The sequence below is a fragment of the Gymnoscopelus braueri genome (genome assembly GCF_963280865.1).
Source record: "Gymnoscopelus braueri genome assembly, chromosome: 7".
NCBI lineage: Eukaryota > Metazoa > Chordata > Actinopteri > Myctophiformes > Myctophidae > Gymnoscopelus > Gymnoscopelus braueri.
Genome location: NC_137608.1, coordinates 55,202,326 through 55,208,325, shown reverse-complemented (window position 1 = coordinate 55,208,325; position 6,000 = coordinate 55,202,326).

Below are 6,000 nucleotides of genomic sequence, written 5' to 3'. Positions count from 1 at the left end.
ATTGATAACAGTATTGATAACAGTATTGATAACAGTATTGATAACACTATTGATAACAGTATTGATAACACTATTGATAACAGTATTGATAACAGTATTGATAGCAGTATTGATAACACTATTGATAACAGTATTGATAACACTATTGATAACACTATTGATAACAGTATTGATAACAGTATTGATAACACTATTGATAAAACTATTGATAACACTATTGATAACAGTATTGATAACAGTATTGATAACACTATTGATAACAGTATTGATAGCACTATTGATAGCACTATTGATAACAGTATTGATAACAGTATTGATAACAGTATTGATAGCAGTATTGATAACAGTATTGATAACAGTATTGATAACCCACCATGAAGGAGCGGACCACCACATCAGAATGAATGATAACTGATCAGTAGTATTGATAACAGTATTGATAACCCACCATGAAGGAGCGGACCACCACATCAGGCATCTGGGGCAGCTGGTAGTGGAGGAGAGCTGTGGTAGCGTGGTCCGTAACCTAGCAACAACACAAACACATTTCACTGAGAGATGATCATATTCTGAACCATTCACCTCAAAAACATTTACATTATTTTGCTTGTAGATCTGATTTTCATTGTGTGTGTGTGTGTGTGTGTGTGTGTGTGTGTGTGTGTGTGTGTGTGTGTGTGTGTGTGTGTGTGTGTGTGTGTGTGTGTGTGTGTGTGTGTGTGTGTGTGTGTGTGTGTGTGTGTGTGTGTGTGTGTGTGTGTGTGTACCTTCTGGAACACCAGATGTTGAGATTTGGACCAGATGTCAAGCTGAGAAGAGACAGGCAGACACACGTTACCATGGAGATCAGATAACCTCTGCCAGTTGCTATGGTTACAGGCAGACAGACAGACAGACAGACAGACAGACAGACAGAGAGGCGGACAGACAGACAGACAGACAGACAGACAGACAGACAGACAGACAGACAGACAGACAGACAGACAGACAGACAGACAGACAGACAGACAGACAGACAGACAGACAGACAGGTACCTTTCCGTCATCAGAGTAAACGTTTTCATTGTATCCTCTGACGATGGTTCTGTCGATGAACAACGACCTCATCACAACGATGGCCTTCAACACCTTACCCAGAGTCACCTGGCAGAGAAACCGTTTTACAACACTTTACAACACTTTACAACACTTTACAGCACCTTACCCAGAGTCACCTGGCAGAGAAACAGTTTTACATCATTTTGCAACACTTTACAACACTTTACAGCACCTTACCCAGAGTCACCTGGCAGAGAAACAGCATGCATTTATCAGACACTCTTTATCCAGAGTGACTTACAAACAAACAAGGTAAACACATACATAGAATGTAGAGAGACAGTGCATTGTCTCAGTAAACTAAGATCACAGGTAAACAATGAACGGCTATTTTGGCTTCCATAGAAGACATGCTGCTGGCTTATATAGAATCCAAATGACTGAAATCAGTCGAGGAGACTGAGAACTTCAACCCCACGTTGACATGAGAATGTTTGAAAACCACTGTTTAAACAACATTAGGAAACAAGCCCAAAAAAACCCAACCCACAACTACCAATATTTACTAGCAACTTTACAGAAAAACAAGCCCAAAGTCACTTATAATAAGCAGACATGGCAACACTGGTCAAGTTTAACATAATTACAACATTTTACCTTGAGTCACCTGGTAGAGAAACAACACTTTACAACACTTTACAACACTTTACAGCACTTTACAACACTTTACAACACTTTACAGCAGTAAAGATCCTGGTCAACTTGAAAATCTTTTTAGAAGCTCTATTTAGAAATCTTTCTAAATAGAGCACTTTTAAACATTGCGTGTGTGTGTGTGTGTGTGTGTGTGTGTGTGTGTGTGTGTGCGCGCGCGTGCGTGTGCGTGTGTGTGTGCGCGTACCAGCAATACAGCCGATGTTCCGTTGGGTCTGAACAGTTCGATGGTCATGTCAGGAAACATCCTTCCAATACGAGAGATGACGTCATCCACATACCTACACACACACACACACACACACACACACACACACAAAATATTTATTTATGTCCACAAAAACAGAAGTACAAGAATGTACAAAGGATATAAACACTGCCAGTGCAGTCAGATAATAGGAAAACAGCCAGTTACAAAGTGCATGTAAAGCAGAGCATTGTTACAAACAATAATGTTGGCATACTTGTCAGACACAGCAGACAACAATCATGGGTAAAGGAAACAACGCCTTCTCCACACACACACACACACACGCACGCACGCACGCACACACACTATCTATCTATCTGGTGCACTGATCAAACCAAACGTGGCACAAACAGTGTTCAGGTCTGGTAAGAGAATAGTCTCATCAACAAACTGAACTAATTTGCACTCTGATCAGTGAACATTAGGACTGGATTAGAAGGCAGTGTAGTAAAAGTCAATAAGTCTATTCATTTACTTTTAATATTTTTAAGCTGAGGTTCCATATTCACACATAAAGGATTCACTTTTGACCTCCTGACTCAACATCTTCTTGGTCAAAGGTCAAATCTTAGAGCGTCAGGGTGGTTAAATGTACATAGCACGCACGCACGCACACACACACACACACACACACACACACACACACACACACACACACACACACACACACACACACACACACACACACACACACACACACACACACACACACACACACACACACACACACGCTACACTGAAGACAAAAACTTTTACAGCTGCCTCAATTTCAGCTGATTGTCTTTGAAGTGAAAAATGCGCATACAGGCACTTAACGAGCCATCATTAACCTAATGTTACATGAAAATATCCACAGAGACATGATGACATCACTACTAATCTAATAGCAACCCACGTGGATTTTAGTTTGGTCAATTCCAGATGACAAACGCAACAGCTTGGTCACATACAAAGGTTAGTATATTTGAGATACAGTATTAATGAGCATTCCAGTCTATCCAAGGCGAGAGAGAGTGTGTGTGTGTGTGTGTGTGTGTGTGTGTGTGTGTGTGTGTGTGTGTGTGTGTGTGTGTGGGTGTGTGTGTGTGTGTGTGTGTGAGCCTTAGCCTGGTGACTTGAGTTTAGTGTGTGTGAGAGTGAGAGGGTCCGGGGAGGAGCGGCTGCGCTCATCTTGATTTATACTTCTCTATCACACAGTGCTTTACCGATGTTTTTTTTTCAATCAGCGACTAGACATAATAATATGCCCAGGGGTGCACATAACTGGTGCGCAGGTGCGAGAAAACGGAACCAGACCTTTTATTTACCATTTATTTGGCGCGCACCAAGTGACATCTCCAGGTGCTCATCTGAGAACTAGACCAAAAAAGTTATGTGCACCCCTGTCAATACATCTTCATCAGGTCATACCATGAAGAGACTACACACAGCTTAAATTATTTGTATGAGCTCTTGTCTTATTGGATCTTGTTTATTTGATACACTTATTTGTTTTAGCTCTTGCTCATTTGATTTTCCTATGTGTCTCATCTGTTTGAGAAAGTAGGTAGCTGATATATTGCACTTTTACCTTAGCGCTAGGTATACTCTTAGTTGCTTGTTTTAGAAGAGAATGCACTTCAGACTTCTGGTGATTAGTAGTTTCGTTCCCAAGGACCCCCAAAATGATATGTATTTGGCCGCAGACCCCCCATTTCAAAATATGTTGTTCCAAGGACCCCCAGAAGCAAAGATTCAAGTTAAAAATGTTCCCTTTAAAAATATATATTCAAATATTCAAATATTCAAATATTTTCACTGAGGTTAAGGTTAGGAATAAGGTTAGGTTTAAACATAGTTTTATTGAGGTTAAGGTTAGGAATAAGGTTAGGTTTAGACATAGTTTTATTGAGATTAAGGTTAGGAATAAGGTTAGGTTTAGACATAGTTTTATTGAGGTTAAGGTTAGGAATAAGGTTAGGTTTAGACATAGTTTTATTGAGGTTAAGGTTAGGAATAAGGTTAGGTTTAGACATAGTTTTACTGAGGTTACGTTTAGGAATAAGGTCAGGTTTAGACATAGTTTTACTGAGGTTACGTTTAGGAATAAGGTTAGGTTTAGACATAGTTTTACTGAGTTTACATTTAGGAATAAGGTTAGGTTTAGACATAGTTTTACTGAGGTTACGTTTAGGAATAAGGTTAGGTTTAGACATAGTTTTACTGAGGTTACGTTTAGGAATAAGGTTAGGTTTAGACATAGTTTTACTGAGTTTACATTTAGGAATAAGGTTGGGTTTAGACATAGTTTTACTGAGGTTACGTTTAGGAATAAGGTTAGGTTTAGACATAGTTTTACTGAGGTTACGTTTAGGAATAAGGTTAGGTTTAGACATAGTTTTACTGAGTTTACATTTAGGAATAAGGTTGGGTTTAGACATATTTTTACTCGCGATGCGACGCGATGTCAGCTTGTAGATCTGCTATTTTCAAATAAAATAGGGCTGAAGTATTAATGCATGTTTTATAATACAATAATGTATTTCTGCAAAGTAACTAGTAACTAAAGTTTTCAAATACGTTTAGAAATACTTGGTGGCGACCGTTCCGAGGTCGCCGGATTTGACCCGGGACGAGCGTGTTTTGGGAGCGAGCGTTCTTGTATTCGTCCTAAAAACTATATTAACAACAACAACAACAATAACAACAACAATATAATAACAATAACACACTGTACCTCCGGACATCTCCAGAGATGAAGGTGAAGGTAAGGGCGTGGCCACCAGGTGGGCGGTGCCACGGCTCCGGTTGGAGATCCGGTGATGTCTGAGGAACAACCCACTGGAGTGGAGTCTGAGCGCCCCTTCATCATCCTCATCATCATCCTCCTCCTCCTCAGAGCTCCTCAGATGCACACAGATGAAGATGCTTCTTTTACTAGAGCAGAAAAAACAACAGTATCACCATTATTTATAACCTTTTCCTCCATTACCATTAAACATTTTAAATAAATAAATAGCAAAAATAGGGCTTGTATATCCACTATTTTCTCCATTGTTGTATGGCACCATTGTAACACAGAAAATAATTAATTTGAACACTAATGTTTTTATTTTACATTATTCTGGGGCTGTGTGATGCACATATCTCAATATGTATGCCAAATATCTCAATAGCTATACAATATGTATAACAATATATTTAAATTCCAGACATCTTGTGTTGTTTATAGCAACTAAAGACAGTTGCTTCCTACTCAAACGTACTTGCCCCATCTGAACATGTTTAGTGCCAGGGAGCCCCATATACTACATTTGTGTTGTTACAATGTTTCAAATATTACACATTTTATTTCAAGATTTGTTTTGAAAATAGCAGATGTATACAGTGTGTAGGTTTAAATGTCTCATGTGGCCTATAAACTACATTAGTAGCTTATTTTCATAGTCCTGGTTGCTTATTTCTCTCACTAAATCACCACTGCTTGGTGGTGTAAAAAGTACTCCAGTACTGAAACATAATAACATAAACATAAATAACATCACTCTGACACATGACAGTCGTATCATGACAGTCATGAAGGAACTTCAACCTGGTTTTGTCTCTTTCTCCATTTACAACCCGTACATCTACATAAACGTTCACATTTACAATATAAAGTGCTGACCTCATGGCCACGGATGTTAACATTATGTACGGGCCCTCAGAAGTACCCGTATCTTCCGTTTTGTTTAATAAAAAGCATTTTAATCCGATTGGTGGCCATTTTCTTGATGTGCTTTCAACTACGCGCACCTATCGGTTGGGAGGTGTACTGCACTCTGATACATTATAACTCGATGAGAAAATGGCCACCGATCGGATTAAAATGATTTTTATTGAACAATACTGAAGATACGGGTACTTATAAGGACCCGTAAATAGTTGTAACATCCATGGCCATGAGGTAAACACTTTATATTAAAAATATGAACGTTTATGTAGATGTACGGACTGTTAATGGAGAAAGTGCAAACACC